Here is a 17,374-nt window from a genome sequence, read left to right as displayed (position 1 = left end):
GACTATCACAGAGGTTTTTTTTCCCTTGGCGCTTGTCTTGGCACTTTTTTCCTTCTGCTACTGAAACAACTACCCTTCATTTCCTTTTCATACACTATCTATCTCCTCAATGCAACCATATTAGAGAGTAACATTACCCAGACATTCGGACAACATCACAGCCCCACATCCTGTGAAATCATCGATTAGTAACTAATAAATACAAGGGTGACTGTAGGTGTTTTGAGATAGTTACCATGTCGGTGTGGGCGTGAAGAGGATCCACCCTTTAAGAAAAAAAAGCGCTGGATAGATAGGTACCCAATAGAACAGTTCATAATGGGAGGGAACTTCCATGGTATACACTCACCATTAAGAAACTTCTGAAAAAGCAGACATTACAGCGTAATAGGTGTAAAACAAAGCGTAGGGCAGATAGAAAGATGCTGAATGAAAAGTATGTGGGTGTCAAGAGGGTAATGTGCGATGCCTTCAGTGACTACCATATCAGAATATTGCCAAATGATATTTCATAAAACTCAAAGAAATTCTGGCCATATGTAAAGACTGTTAGTGGCACCAAAGTTAGTGCCCAGTCCCTAAAGAATGTGATGGGAACTGAAACTGAGTGTAGTAAAGCAAAAGCTGAAATGTTTAACTCTATTTTCAAACCTTCCTTTACAAAGGAAAACTCAGGAGAAGTACGCAAATTCCTCATACCACTGAAAAGATGACTGAAATAAGTGTTAGTGTCCGTGGTGTTGAGAAACAGCTGAAATCGTCACAACTGAACAGCGCTCCAACGTCCAATGGAGTCTCTGCCAGATTCGGTACTGAATTTGTGGCTGAGTTACACCCTCTTCTAACTATAGTCTATCGCAGCTCCTCTGAACAAAAAACAGTGCCCAGTTCTTGGAAAGAGCCACAGGTCACATCCCTCTACAAGGAGGACATTAGAAGTTATCCACAAAACTACTGTGTAATATCCTTGACATTGATTTACTGTAGAATCCTAGAACATATTCTGAGCTCAAACATAATGAGTGAAGTATCTTGAGCAGAATGACCTTCTCAAGTCCAACCAGCATGGTTCCCAAAAATATCGCTCATGTGAAACTCAACTCGCACTTCTCTCACATGACAGACTGAAAGCTTTGGATCAAGGCAACCAGGTAGATGCAGTATTTTTTTGATCTGCAGAAAGCATCTGACGCAGTACCACACCCATGCTTATTTTCAAAAGTGTCATCATATGGGGTATCAAATGAAATTTGTGACTGGATTTGGGTTTTTCTTTCCTTTTTATTTTATTTTTTTTCTTTATGGTGTTTTGGAGATAGAGATTCATCACCAGATGTAGAAGTAACTTCAAGTGTGATGCAGGGAAGTTTGTTGGGACCCTTGCTGTTCATGTTGTATATTAATGACCTCATAGACAATATCAATAATCTCAGACATTCGTAGATGATGCAGTTATTTATGATGAAGTACTATCTATAAGCAGCTGCTATAGTATTCATTCAGATCTTGATAAGATTTCGAAGTGGTGCAATGATTGACAACTTGCTTCAAGAAATGTAAGACCGTGCACTTCACAAAACGAAAAAAATGTAGTATCATATGACTATAGTATCAATGAGTCATTACTGGAATTTGCGAACTCATACAAATACCTGTGTGTAATACTTTGTAGAGACATGAAATGGAATGTCATATAAGCTCAATCATGGGAAAAGCAGGTGGTAGACTTCGGTTTATTGGTAGAATACTGGAGACGTGCAATTATTCTACCAAGGAGATTGTTTACAAATCAATTGTGGGACTGGTTCTGGAATATTGCGCAAGTGTGTGGGACCTATATCAGATAGGACTAACAGGGGATATTGAATGTATACAGAGAAGGGCAGTACCAATGGTCACAAACTTGTTTGATCTATGGGAGAGTGTCACAGACATACTGAAGGAACTAAACTAGAATACACTTGAAGATAGACATAAACTGTCCTGTGGAAATCTGTTAACAAATTTTCAAGAACCAGTTTTAAATGGTGACTCTAGGAATATACTACAGTTTCCTGTGTGTCACTCATATAGGGACCATGAGGATAAAATTAGAATAATTACAGCATGTACACAGGCATTCCATCAATCATTCTTCCTGCACTTTGTACATGAATGGATCAGGAAGAAACCCTAACAGCTGGTACATTGGGATGTACCCTCTGCCATGCATCTCACGGTTGTTTGCAGAGTGTAGACGTAGATATAGATGTTAATGCTTGTGTCCATTCTTCTTAATCATACTGACCCTTCACATTCAAAATTCTGAGGCAAATTTTCCACAAATGCTTCTGCAGTCAAGGCTAACACTACATAATTTTCCAAGTATCTAGGTTTTCTTCTTGATATACTAGTTTTATGTGGAGGTTGCGCTTCCTTAATTTCTTCTGAAGTCATACGCTCTAAATATGTTCAATAGTTTTTTTCTCAGTTTCCTCAAAGTTAGTTTCATTCTGATGTCCTTGGTTTTCTACTATGTTCTGCATTATGTTGTCCATTTGAACAGCCTCCTTCAAGATCCAATCATCGCTACTTGCTCATTCAAATAGAAACTTGTCTTCTTAAAAAAATATATATCTTCAAAATACAGTCTTGCATTGTTTGGGACACCATAATCTGTAACCATTGGAACAATACCCAGTTATGAAACATTTTAATGACTTGGTGACACACTTACATGTGAATACTTCCTTCAGAAAGTGCAAGTATGGAACACATCCAAACAGATGTAGTTTCTTCAAATTTAGCTTCCATTCATACCATAGGGTTTGCTAGAATTTCTCTATCTAAAGCTGAAGCAGGATTACAACAGTCAATGATAAAAACAGTTGCCAATACCATCTCCAGCCAAAACTGCTTTCCAAGTTTGCATCCAGGAATCTTACAATGAGTCTTTTCAATGATAGTACGATTTAGTAGTTCTGCAACTCCATTTTACTCAAACTGCATTACGTTTTCTTCAAAGAGTTTGAACATTTCATTTGAAACGTATTCACAACCATTGTCACATCTAAATCTGCTGATTTTCATGTTAAAATGAGCTGTAGCCATTCTGCAGCATACTTTAAAATATCGATATGCTTCTGCCTTTGATTGAAGACTATAGGTAGCTGTAAAGTCAGTATAATCAACAGTGAAATCACTATATATTTCTTTCCATCAAAAGAGATGGCGTTACAGCACGAAGCACATCGCTGTGTATCTGACCAAGCTGTCATTTGGTTCGAACACGGAATTGAATAAGTGGTAATCGTCGTTTTTACCCTCTAAGCAGGTAAAACATTTATTTACAAGTTCAGAAAACTCTGTTTCAGCCAGTACCTTTGCTAGATAATTACGTTTCTTCATATTTTCAAGGTCCTAAGCGTGTATAAGTCTACATCACTATCTGAAACACAATCACTAAACATAGAACTCTTGGTACGTTTGAAGAAAAGGTTATACATGCCTGAATACTTTCTTTGAGATACAGCTATAGTTTTATCGCCCTTTTGAGTTGAACCTACTGGATTTTCAAAAACAATTCAGTAGCGAGCTATCTAGTTTACACATTGACAATAAAGTATTTCATAAATCTGACGCTACAAGAGCAACTTATACATATATTTGAAATTTCTTACCACAAACAGTGTTTTCAACTTCAGCTTCTCAAACCTTTCTGTAAACAAAAATTTATGTATTTTGGCAACCTTTACTCGTATTGGATTTTCCAGTTCCTTCACATTCATGAAAGGAACAGATTCATTAACCAAATGTTGTGTTGGCTTCGAATCTAGAAACCATTGTACTTTATCATCTGTAAAACATCTAGTAACAGCTGAGAAAGAAAACTTATCCACACTTTCATATATTTCTTGCAGATGTTCACTACATTTGTAGAATTGTCATTTTTATGCTTTTTTGGCAATTTAACTTTGCATTGTGCCCCAATATGACCTGGTATTCACACCAGCAACAGGTATTTAAATAGCGCTTTGTTTGCATTATACAAAATATTGGGACTTAGTTGTCACTTGATATTTCCTTTGACCTTGCTGCAAGACAAATGCTGCCAGCAAAGACATTTGATTTAATGACCTTTTATTACCTTTAGAATTTCAGTATTAAGTTTTGCTTCTTCATCTGCACTTTACTAAACTCAATCTCAACTACTCAGTTGATGAGGTTTCTAGAGCAGTAACAACAAATTTGTATTCTAAAGGCATTGTTAGTAGCAACCTGCGCAATATATCAGCTTCTTCAGTATTACTACACAATGCTTTCAAGACACGACAACTCAGTTGATTAGATATCATCAAACTTCAGAAAATGATTTTTAGCAGTATCGTCATTTACATTAAACTTCATTGCCAATAGGGTCTTTCTTGATAAAAGTTTATTAGACATACCTACTCATGCAGGAGTTTGAGTTAATGAGTTCTACAGATCATAGGCACTTTCCTTGTCCTTGACATACTACAAGTAACTGTGTGAAATTCTTTGGGTTATTAGTAACTTACACATCTCATTGTTTTTGCTAACTTCTCCCATAAGAGCTACCTTCTGTACACATTGTTCGGCTGTAATACTGAGTAGTCTCCACCATTTCTGTGTAGAGATTTTCCACAGAACTCAATAATTCCATCTCACATGTTTCAATCCTAAATTTTCAGTTGCTGAATTTCGTGCCAATCATAGAATGGTGTCCCGAACTTCTCCATCTCTTGAGCCATGACTGTGAATTATGTATTGAATTAATAAGTTTTTCAATTTTTATTTGTTGTACTGTAAAAGATGGCGCCTGAGCCCATAATCTGTTGCTAAGCTAGAAATTACCAGGTATCTAGATAAATATCATCAATTTATTACTTATCGCATTTACTATTACTACCCACATGAACCATGGACCTTGCCGTTGGTGGGGAGGCTTGCGTGCCTCATCGATACAGATAGCCGTACCGTAGGTACAACCACAACGGAGGGGTATCTGTTGAGAGGCCAGACAAACGTGTGGTTCCTGAAGAGGGGCAGCAGCCTTTTCAGTAGTTGCAAGGGCAACAGTCTGGATGATTGACTGATCTGGCCTTGTAACAATAACCAAAACGGCCTTGCTGTGCTGGTACTGCGAACGGCTGAAAGCAAGGGGAAACTACGGCCGTAATTTTTCCCGAGGGCATGCAGCCTTACTGTATGATTAAATGATGATGGCGTCCTCTTGGGTAAAATATTCCGGAGGTAAAATAGTCCCCCATTCGGATCTCCGGGCGGGGACTACACAAGAGGATGTCGTTATCAGGAGAAAGAAAACTGGCGTTCTACGGATCGGAGCGTGGAATGTCAGGTCCCTTAATCGGGCAGGTAGGTTAGAAAATTTGAAAAGGGAAATGGATAGGTTAAAGTTAGATATAGTGGGAATTAGTGAAGTTCGGTGGCAGGAGGAACAAGACTTCTGGTCAGGTGACTACAGGGTTATAAACACAAAGTCAAATAGGGGTAATGCAGGAGTAGGTTTAATAATGAATAGGAAAATAGGAACGCGGGTAAGCTACTACAAACAGCTTAGTGAACGCATTATTGTGGCCAAGATAGATACGAAGCCCACACCTACTACAGTAGTACAAGTTTATATGCCAACTAGCTCTGCAGATGACGAAGAAATTGAAGAAATGTATGATGAAATAAAAGAAATTATTCAGATTGTGAAGGGAGACGAAAATTTAATAGTCATGGGTGACTGGAATTCGAGTGTAGGAAAAGGGAGAGAAGGAAACGTAGTAGGTGAATATGGATTGGGGCTAAGAAATGAAAGAGGAAGCCGCCTGGTAGAATTTTGCACAGAGCACAATTTAATCATAGCTAACACTTGGTTTAAGAATCATGATAGAAGGTTGTATACATGGAAGAACCCTGGAGATACTAAAAGGTATCAGATTGATTATATAATGGTAAGACAGAGATTTAGGAACCAGGTTTTAAATTGTAAGACATTTCCAGGGGCAGATGTGGACTCTGACCACAATATATTGGTTATGACCTGTAGATTAAAACTGAAGAAACTGCAAAAAGGTGGGAATTTAAGGAGATGGGACCTGGCTAAACTGAAAGAACCAGAGGTTGTACAGAGTTTCAGGGAGAGCATAAGGGAACAATTGACAGGAATGGAGGAAAGAAATACAGTAGAAGAAGAATGGGTAGCTTTGAGGGATGAAGTAGTGAAGGCAGCAGAGGATCAAGTAGGTAAAAAGACGAGGGCTAGTAGAAATCCTTGGGTAACAGAAGAAATATTAAATTTAATTGATGAAAGGAGAAAATATAAAAATGCAGTAAATGAAGCAGGCAAAAAGGAATACAAACGTCTCAAAAATGAGATCGACAGGAAGTGCAAAATGGCTAAGCAGGGATGGCTAGAGGACAAATGTAAGGATGTAGAGGCTTATCTCACTAGTGGTAAGATAGATACTGCCTACAGGAAAATTAAAGAGACCTTTGGAGATAAGAGAACCACTTGTATGAACATCAAGAGCTCAGATGGAAACCCAGTTCTAAGCAAAGAAGGGAAAGCAGAAAGGTGGAAGGAGTATATAGAGGGTCTCTACAAGGGCGATGTACTTGAGGACAATATTATGGAAATGGAAGAGGATGTAGATGAAGATGAAATGGGAGATACGATACTACGTGAAGAGTTTGACAGAGCACTGAAAGACCTGAGTCGAAACAAGGCCCCGGGAGTAGACAACATTCCATTAGAACTACTGATGGCCTTGGGAGAGCCAGTCCTGACAAAACTCTACCATCTGGTGAGCAAGATGTATGAAACAGGCGAAATACCCTCAGACTTCAAGAAGAATATAATAATTCCAATCCCAAAGAAAGCAGGTGCTGACAGATGTGAGAATTACCGAACAATCAGTTTAATAAGCCACAGTTGCAAAATACTAACACGAATTCTTTACAGACGAATGGAAAAACTAGTAGAAGCCGACCTCGGGGAAGATCAGTTTGGATTCCGTAGAAATACTGGAACACGTGAGGCAATACTGACCTTACGACTTATCTTAGAAGAAAGATTAAGGAAAGGCAAACCTACGTTCCTAGCATTTGTAGACTTAGAGAAAGCTTTTGACAATGTTGACTGGAATACTCTCTTTCAAATTCTAAAGGTGGCAGGGGTAAAATACAGAGAGCGAAAGGCTATTTACAATTTGTACAGAAACCAGATGGCAGTTATAAGAGTCGAGGGATATGAAAGGGAAGCAGTGGTTGGGAAGGGAGTAAGACAGGGTTGTAGCCTCTCCCCGATGTTATTCAATCTGTATATTGAGCAAGCAGTAAAGGAAACAAAAGAAAAATTCGGAGTAGGTATTAAAATCCATGGAGAAGAAATAAAAACTTTGAGGTTCGCCGATGACATAGTAATTCTGTCAGAGACAGCAAAGGACTTGGAAGAGCAGTTGAATGGAATGGATGGTGTCTTGAAGGGAGGATATAAGATGAACATCAACAAAAGCAAAACAAGGATAATGGAATGTAGTCGAATTAAGTCGGGTGATGTTGAGGGTATTAGATTAGGAAATGAGACACTTAAAGTAGTAAAGGAGTTTTGCTATTTGGGGAGCAAAATAACTGATGATGGTCGAAGTAGAGAGGATATAAAATGTAGACTGGCAATGGCAAGGAAAGCGTTTCTGAAGAAGAGAAATTTGTTAACATCGAGTATAGATTTAAGTGTCAGGAAGTCTTTTCTGAAAGTATTTGTATGGAGTGTAGCCATGTATGGAAGTGAAACATGGACGATAAATAGTTTGGACAAGAAGAGAATAGAAGCTTTCGAAATTTGGTGCTACAGAAGAATGCTGAAGATTAGATGGGTAGATCACATAACTAATGAGGAGGTACTGAACAGGATTGGGGAGAAGAGGAGTTTGTGGCACAACTTGACTAGAAGAAGGGATCGGTTGGTAGGACATGTTCTGAGGCATCAAGGGATCACCAATTTAGTATTGGAGGGCAGCGTGGAGGGTAAAAATCGTAGGGGGAGACCAAGAGATGCATACACTAAGCAGATTCAGAATGATGTAGGTTGCAGTAGGTACTGGGAGATGAAGAAGCTTGCACAGGATAGAGTAGCATGGAGAGCTGCATCAAACCAGTCTCAGGACTGAAGACCACAACAACAACAACACCCACAGTGCAATCATGAAGAACAGGCACCGACATAAGAAAAAACACTGAAAAAATCACGTACAGAAAACAAATGGAAAACAAATCAAAGCATAATTATGAAACCGACATTACTTCAACCAGCACCCCCTACTGAGGTGCTGCTTCCACACGTTCCGTTGACGTCTAGTGTGAATCGGCCTAAGTCATTCTGGACATCGTACGCTTTCATACATTGCAGACGTGCTATTTTAAGAACACCTAATCACAATATGCTCTACGAAGGATGTGTATAAAAATACGAAAATTCAAAGGCATCATATTGCTTATTTATTGTAATAAACTATTTAAACCATGGATACATTATGCTGGTGCCACTTCATAGATCTTACGTACAGACACAGTGTGCTTACATTGCTGTTGTGTTCTCTTTGTCGTGAGATCTTTGGCGCGATGCTATGTGACAGGTGGTCTGTTTGTATTGAGAGTTCAAGAAGGGAGAGGGTGTGTTAGAGGCGCGGTGGTGAAGTTTTGTTTCCCATGGTCAATAAAGCACGGAGCTATGTGTAATATGTTTGAAAGTTATATTTTATGTGCTCACGACTCATTAATTGCCCCATGTAAGTAAACGACGTGGAACTTTACTTGATTAGAATTAGGAATGGATTTTCTGTTAACTTCAATAAAGTTTTTCTACGAACACCTAACTTTTACAAAGCTTTCTGCTTGTAAGAATCGCCCTTACAGTTCCTGGATTTTGTTCAGGACCACATAATTTAGATAGCTAAAACAATAGGTGGGAAATTCGTATATACAGTTTTGTTTATTATGATTTGGCAGTGTATGTGGAGTTTGTATCTCTAGCTGGTTGCAAAAATATTTTGTTTACAGCGTGTCATTGCCCTTCGACTCCCACGAGTCCAATCCGAGTTACTAATTTTTCATATTTGTGAGTATTATTTCAGTTTTCAAGCCTGCTGCATCAGTGTCTGCTGCATGGTGGAGGAATGGGTGCTTGGAAGGGGCATGTGGAATTAATGATAATCGATCAATTATTAGTTGGATGTGGTGCATTTTCGATCTCGAGGAGTATTCTATGCCCCTGTGTATTTCGTGAGTTAATAGCTGTAGCGTTTCTGTCAAATGAATAGTTTTGTGCATTCAGTTGACAGACTTACATTCAGTGTTATTTTCGTGCAACAAACAACATTCATGTTGCGCTGACGTAACCAAATTGACTTTTTATGGAGTGTTAGTATCTCATTGAATAGCAGGTTAAAGAGTTTCACAAGTGAAATTTACGTGTGGTGGGCTACATCAGACATACGTGGGCAAAAAAAAAAAAAAAAAAAAAAAAAAAATCGAAGTTCGTCCGTGCAATTGAGACCTCCCAAAGAATTGATTTGGTTTTTCATAGTTAGTAGTAAGTATTTTCTTCATTTCTTAATGCCTGGAGATCGAAAATAATGCCACTGATATCATGATAGATGAATATTTCTTGCAGGTGCTGGGTGTTTAACTTTCTTCTGCGATGAAACTGTGTGTGTGTGTGTGTGTTTAAAATTGCCCCTGTAAGCTGAGAGGAGAAGAATCATGTAGTTTTATTGTATTGGGAGAGAATTATGATAGGCACTGGAAAGAGCTGCTGCTGCTGTTCTTGGCCTTTCAGTTTGGTGCAAATATTATGCTGTCTGACCTAATACAGTTGATCTGTTTGGTTCTATTTCAATATGATATGGTATTGATTTCAGTCTTTCTAAAACTGTGTTACTCTATTTAAATTGGCATCTAAAATAATTGTAGCAACAAACTTCATACACTGTCTGAAGTCATGTCCTAATAGTGACTTCTTATTTTGCCCATCCTCTAACCTGATGCACAGAATGTCATATAGTGATACAATATAAATAATTGTAATATGTGTCTATTTAAATTTAATAATTTATTGGTAATAAGAACTTAGCTGCAGAGAAGAACGAAACAGAAGCTTAGTTCATTTGTGCAGTCTGACTCTTTCAAGCAGCAACAAAGATAGGAAGGATCATCAACAAAAGCATTTTACATTCCCAGTTCATAGGATGCACCTAGTTAGATTTGTAATATTAGCCAAGAAATTGAATCCCAGTGGCTCATCACTATTTTTACTGAAGTTATCATCCATGTTTTCGTCATGTAGATTTATAGCAATATTCTACATTTCAACAGCATCAATCACTGTGAAAACTGAGGCTTTAAGTGAATATCTTAAATCTAAAATTGGCTTTTTTTAAGATTAGAAATAACTCAAGCATCACTCTAAAAATATATCATTTTGTCATATTTGTCATTACTATGATTACCAGTTTTGTTCAAATTTTGAACGTCTTCATACTCTGTGTAATTGCAGAGAACCATCAGTTTTATGTGCTGTGTGCAGTCTCCATAAGTAACTAATCACTTCAAAGACAAATATGGTAAGACTGCAACAAAAACTATTAGAATAATAATCTGTTGTGAATATATCTCCACATGACATGCCAAACTTTCATAAACTGTGCTGATATTATAGAGGGGTCATTACTTGCATGTCTTTCGTACAGGCACTTCACACGTGGATAGCCATGCATGTTACAGCACCACTTGTGGGACAGGGAGGTGCGCCGGACACAGATTGTATCTGCCTGGCAGGTTAACGATGCGGGTCAGTGTCCCAGCCAGCCTGGATGTGGTTTTTAGGTGGTTCCTACATCCCATTAGGTTAATTCCGGGCTGGTACCAGAGTCCTGCATCAGTTACATGAGTTGCTAATATTTAAAAAACTCACTTTCACATGAATAATACCAAACATAGACCATTGGGATACACTTACACCATACCGGGGATTATGGGTTGGCAACAGGAAGTGCATCCGACCACCTCTTAAATTAACCCTGCTAAATCCGTTAAAAACCATGCCAAACCTGTGCCAATGTGGGACAAGGCACAACAAATAAAGGCTTTAACACACTGTCACTGTTAGAGATTCTCACATGAATGAGAGAATGTTTTGCACTGTCTGTTATTATTTGGTACGTAACAGTTCAAATGTTTGTTGCGTTGTTGTAGGTATAACATGCCTCATTGTCAAGCTAATATGCCGTTATTCCTAGTGCATCTGACACAGTTGCCAGATAATCCAATAGTGAAACATACAGCTGTACCATAGCCTTCTTTCGAATGCTCTTAAGCAACCTTGTATGTTTATGTGGCAGGTATTTATTATTATTATTTACATTATTATTTATACTCTGTGCACATAATGTGTGTCAGAACAATCACATTCTCAAAGAGAATCAGTGGTTCAATCTCTGCCCAGAATTCCTGTTAGTAACTTAAGTTCCAGTGATTGTCATTTATGGTGCCTAACTGGGAAGAGTAATGTTTGTACAGAAATGTCGGGATATTGGTTGCCCACATTTCAGGCTTCACTCTAGACATTTTGCTGCAATGTGTGTTATATTGTGAAAACTGACATAGACCTTTTCTTTTATGTAGGATAGGGTATCACATGTGGAAGTTGATGTGCAGGTGAATGGGTAGTAGACTGTAGCTTTCAGACATTATTTCTGGTTCTGCGTCATTTATTGTCAGCATACAGTTAGTCAGATTTTATCTTTTCCTCAACACCTACTCATTTCCTTTGCACGAGCATTGATGTTTGTCATAAATATTTTTTTTTTAACTGCAGCACTATGATGTTCATAAATTACACATAGAATTTCAGAGTGAATTTGGACTCAGCAGTGGAGTGTGCGCTGTTATGAACTTTCTTAGCAGATTAAAGATGTGTGCCAGATAGTGACTTGAACCTGGCACCTTTGCCATTCACAGGCAAGTTCTCAACCAGCTGAGCTACCCAAGCACAACTTGTGATCCAAACTCACAGATTTGCTTCTGCCAGTACCTCATCTCCAATCTTCGAAATTTCACAGAAGTTCTCCTGGAAAACTTTCAGGACTGGAACTCCTGAAAGAAACGATATTGCAGAGACATGGCTTAGTCACTGTCTGTCAGATGTTGCCAGAATGAATTTTTTTCTCTGCAGCAGTGTGTGTGTGTGCTGATATGAAACTTTCTGGTGGATTAAAGTTGTGTGCCAGACTGAGACTCGAGCCCAGGATCTGAGAAGATGAGGTACTGGTGGACGTAAAGCTGTGAGGACAGATCAAGAGTTGTGTTTGGGTAGCTAATGTGGTCAGCACTTGCTCGTGAAAGGAAAAGGTCCAAGGTTCAAATCCTGGTCTGGCACACAGTCTTCATGTACCAGGGAGTTTCATATCAGCACACACTCTGCTGCAGAGTGAAAATTCATTCTGGAAACCTCCGCCAAACTGTGGCTAACCCATGTCTCCATAATATCCCTTCTTGCAGGAATGCTAATGCTGCCAGTTACACTGGGAAACTTCTCTGGAGTTTGAAGTTAAGAAGGCAGGAGATGAGGTACTGACGGAAGTAAAGTTGTGAGGATGGGTCACGAGTCACACCTGCCCCCAAAAAGCATTGGGCCCATGTTTGAGTCCTGGTTTGGCACTCAGCTTTAAGCTGCGAGGAAGTTACATTCAGAGTTGCTCAGTAGGGACTTTCCATTTAATTTACTCTGAGTAGCTCATGTTTTTATTAAGTTCTGGTGCTGTTTTAATACAGTGGTGCTGTTCATGACTTGTATTGAGGGCAAATTTCCACCGTAACTTAGATGTTTCATGGTGTCTGTATTATGGTTTTAGACAAATTCTGGGATGGTCCTGTTAGCAGGTCATAATGAATTCTGTCTGAAATCTTTTGTTCAGGTGAGCTACTGTGAGACCCTAACAACCTCAGTGTGAATATGACATTTCACTTTTATTTGCCTTCTTTGTTGGTATTGTTTGCATTTTAACTCCTCCATTCCCTCCTCCTTTTTCACTGTGAGAAATTTTTTTCAAGACATAAATAAAGTACTTGCAGTTGATAGTCCTACATGAGAAGTGGGGAATGTAAGAGAGAAGTATTGATAGTGATAGATCAGCTGTATTTGCTACAACAGGAAGATGGTAATGTCAAGTATGAAGCTGCAGTGGAGCTGTTCAGCACATTACAGGGAAATCACATAAATGCAGTAAAGATAATTTAACCCATTAAGTAGCAGGCCTATGAGTACTGCATCTCCGTACAAGTCATCGTCACATTTAGGGAAAGATAAAGTCTTCTTAGAAATGAGAAATTAATTGAACAGTGCTTCTGATTTGAATTAGTATCTTCCAAAACTGAACATGTTTGGCAGTAAAAGAGTGATCTGCAATCTGTTTACATAGAAAAAACATATTTTCAGTCGGTCAGTCGTAATTTATTATTCCTGTTTACTAGTTTCAGACACTGTCACCCAACTCCAGATCATATTCATAGCTACGCAGTAACCAGCCTTACAGGTATAATTTTGTAAATATGAGTATGATTAGTGGATGAGCAATAGTGTCAGAGACAGGTAATCATGAAATAATAAAAAGCAACTGACGGACTAAAAAAGATGTTTAATAAAAAAACACTTTCATTATGCTGTGTCATAGGATGAACGCTACACTGTTATCTGATTGTACTGTAAAAAACCTTGTGTCCAGATGTTTTTCATTTAAAATACAAAATAAATATTCAGCAAATACTGTGTGGAAATAGTGTTTGAAAAAGTTAATAAAAAATTTAAAAAATTAACCCAGGGTTAATCAACTTTCTCTCTTTCCCCAAGTTTCACAACTTTGATAATTTTACCAAAATACATTTAATTTAATGAAGCTTGTTCCTGCTGGTCATGGGAAATAAAAACAATGTTTTGAAATTTGATCTTCAAGCATATGCAGGTATTTCGCAAATGAAAAAAGAAGCTCATACACATACTCTGCATGTGTTTTTTTTTTTCCTGGGAACCTTATTTTTTGTTTTGGGATTAAAGTGGGAAAGTTGGACTGTATTGATATGCCTAACATGTACTGCAACTACATGGAAAGAATGGTTCTGTTTATATTCGCAGGTAATACATGTGTAATAGATGCTGAAATGTCAGGTAAAATCTACAGATCAGGTGTTGTAGTCGTAAATAAAATTGTATTTGAGGGATATTAATGTGTATTGGCGCACTTTTCCTGTGCTTCCCTGTTTCGCCCCTCTATTTTCTGTTTGGGCAGACTTGACGACTGTGTAACATATAAACAGTGCCGAAATTTATTACAGTTAACACATTCAAATTGTACTCTGGTTAGTCGCGATGCTGGCATCCAGTACACGGTAACTTATTTTCAGGTATTGTTTGTTTCCATGTCATTTGACGGCTTTGGATATGTGCAACACTTATACACGCTTCACCGAAGACGTTCTTTTCGTCCTATGCTTGTCGCGAAATCAAAAAGTAAAGGGAATCGGAACAAGAGTCCTGCAACCATTTGGAGAAATGCTGTAGGTGATGCTGCAGTCGGTAGCCTAAGCTTTATCCTATTTTACCAAGCAAGTCTACTAAACATTATGAAAGTTAGTCATACTGTAATAGGTTTGTAGCCCGGGTGGCCAAGCTGTCTTCTTGAGCATTGCCCTTAAAGCAATATAACGCGCTCAGATGTTAAGCATGCAGCTGATTAAACGGAAGTCCACAAATTGCGCGAAAATTTCTGAAATTGATCTTTGCAGTTTATTCCTTACAGAACGTTTGGGCGCGGGATTAGCCGAGCGGTCTTGGGCGCTGCAGTCATAGACTGTGCGGCTGGTCTCGGCGGAGGTTCGAGTCCTCCTCAGGCATGGGTGTATGTGTTTGTCCGTAGGTTAAGTAGTGTGTAAGCTTAGGGACTGATGACCTTAGTAGTTAAGTCCCATAAGATTTCACACACACAACACCAGAACGTTTGAAGTCCTGGCTTTGAGAAAGACACTTGATCATTTTTTATCAGATCTTTTGTTGACTGTTTCTTGATATGGGTATCTTCGTGGTCTTATTTTAGAGATTGACGAACCTTGCTAAATATCTGAACGATAACTGAGAGAAGGCTAACTTTTGTTTAAACTAACATGGCTCTGGATTGGTGCAATCCAGAAGTCTGAACGCTACAACTCTTTAATTTGGAAAGTTGAATATGATCGTCGTCCTCGGCCACCACGATGTGAGTCTCTTATGGCTTACACCTAAATAATTTCTAGCGAATGTCGAAATTACTTCAGTCAGCTGTCTGCTTGACTCTGTCATTAGGGTAGCAACAGGTCCCATCCACCGCGACTGCGTCAATGCAGCGCTACAACGTGAATGGCAAATGCAGAACATTATATCCTCAAATTGATTACAGCATACGGCAACATTTGATCGTCGTATCCCGTAAGCTGTCACTTTTCGCATGTTCTATTATACCGTCACAAATCCTGTTAGTTGCAGTTGCATCTTCACGTTCTATTCTAAACGCATGAGTCGTTTTTACACAGTGTAACCATGTTTACGTTTAAAATACATGGGGGGGGAGGAGGAGGAATCATCGGACCGAGAAACCGCAGACGCACAGCTGTGCGTGCACAAAGCAAATTAATCTATAAAACTTGTGGCGGGATATCAGCACCACGGGAAAATAAAAATTTTTAGTTACATGTCGTCAATGAGTGACACTAAGCTCCCTCACTAAGAATATCTTTCCACTACTTCAAGAAGGCCAACAGGAAAAGTTTGTAACGATCAAGAAGTACTTTGAAGAAAAAGTTATACAGAACGAAACTTGTTATACAATAACATTTAGATAAAAGGTAACACAGTATTTAGGGTTCCCACTAGGCGGAAACAGCGGCCGAGAAGAAGGAAAAAAGGCTGGAAAAATGAACGAGAGAAAATGAATATTGGAGCTAGAGTAGGCTAAAGAAATGAAGGCAGAAACAGCAACCAGTTGCGAGAGTTCTCTTGAAATTATCTTCCCGTGAGCTAGTTATCTTCCCATGAGCTAACTTGCAAGCCTGTGGGAAATCATACTCAGATGGTGATATTTTCAGAAAATTGTAGCTCGTTAGCTCTGTGAATAGTTTGTGTTGGACTACAAACCCATAGTCGGGGGGTTCGATTTGCAGTGAGTCTAAGGATGTTTCTGTCTCTTATAGCTTCTTTTACGTCTTGCCATGAATTGTCTGCGTGAAAAATGGTGTGTTACTTAGCCGGTTGCAAGTGTACAGTAAAAGTTGGTTCGGAAGTGGGGGAGAGGGAAGGCATACCACTTTCAAGAGACCACGTCTAGTGAAGCACTGCATTGTTCAAACCAACTTTAGCTTTACATTTCTTGTAAAACTATGTGCATATCGTCACCAACGTAGTGACCATGTCCTAGAAGCAAGAAATGCATCCGGAATACCCGTGGTTCACCCACTGTACAGGAAAATGGTTTCAGGAACACGACAGTGAAATCCGTTAACACGCTATCCGACGCATACCATATTATACCATATATGCCGTACACATTATAGAATCATCGAGATTCAAGTTTTAACTAATAACCCAATACTTAGTGGTTTACAGCAATTACGTGATGTCTTCGTGAACACCTAGTCTCATCGTCTTTTAATCTTCGTACATTATAATTTGAAGAATGCATGTAGCGACAGTTTGCATCAACAGCTAGCTCTAGCTATCTGGGTGTAGAAGACGGTGCCCCTAATGTTAGATTATACTCTCACAGTATATGTTCCTAGTTAAGATTTAATAGCTGTTTTTGGCAAGGTCGGTTAGTGGCTTTGTGCTCGATCAAATTTGGCTGTGGCTAGGAGGGAGATCAACTGTAACCTGTTTCAGGAACGACTCCTGCTTTAACCTTGACCGACTGAGAGGAAATGACGGGAATCTTGATTGTTATATCTGGACAGACATATGAATCAGGCAGCTCCAATATAATTTAAACAATGTGTGACTCTTTTTATCCTTACATGTACTCTGATAAATCAGCAGTTAGCTTGTGTATGTCTTATTGCCTGAATAGACCTAAAGAAATTTCAGTAGCGTTTGTTTTTAATGGGTAAAGTAATTTTGGTCCGAAATTAGGTTCGAGATTTCCTTATGCAAGCAACACTCAGCTGCTTACAAATACCGAAAAGTTGGCCTGAAAATGGCGGTGTTTCACTAGTTCGGGTCCTGTTCATTGTGGTGTGCTCTTACCTTCCTTCGATTTTTGAAATGGCTGACGGACCTAGTTAGTTATGG

The 17,374-nt window shown here is 38.9% G+C and overlaps 1 protein-coding gene across 5 annotated transcripts in view; it reads left to right on the top strand.

The window, feature by feature from the left end:
- Nucleotides 1-8,661: 8,661 nt before the first annotated feature.
- The window catches only part of LOC126250148 (uncharacterized), a 637,275-nt gene continuing 628,562 nt past the window's right edge, over nt 8,662-17,374 (top strand). For 4 of the 5 annotated variants that reach the window (XM_049951540.1, XM_049951537.1, XM_049951535.1 and 1 more), the window contains exons 1-2: nt 8,662-8,798; nt 9,070-9,127. The gene's annotated coding sequence lies outside the window, so the exon portion shown is untranslated. The remainder of the gene's footprint in view (nt 8,799-9,069; nt 9,128-17,374) is intronic. The other variant, XM_049951536.1, reaches the window with a different exon arrangement.

This window comes from Schistocerca nitens, chromosome 1, assembly GCF_023898315.1.
Source record: "Schistocerca nitens isolate TAMUIC-IGC-003100 chromosome 1, iqSchNite1.1, whole genome shotgun sequence".
Taxonomy (NCBI): domain Eukaryota; kingdom Metazoa; phylum Arthropoda; class Insecta; order Orthoptera; family Acrididae; genus Schistocerca; species Schistocerca nitens.
The sequence above is the reverse complement of the archived record's forward strand: the minus strand, read 5'-3'. Positions and strand labels throughout refer to the sequence as shown.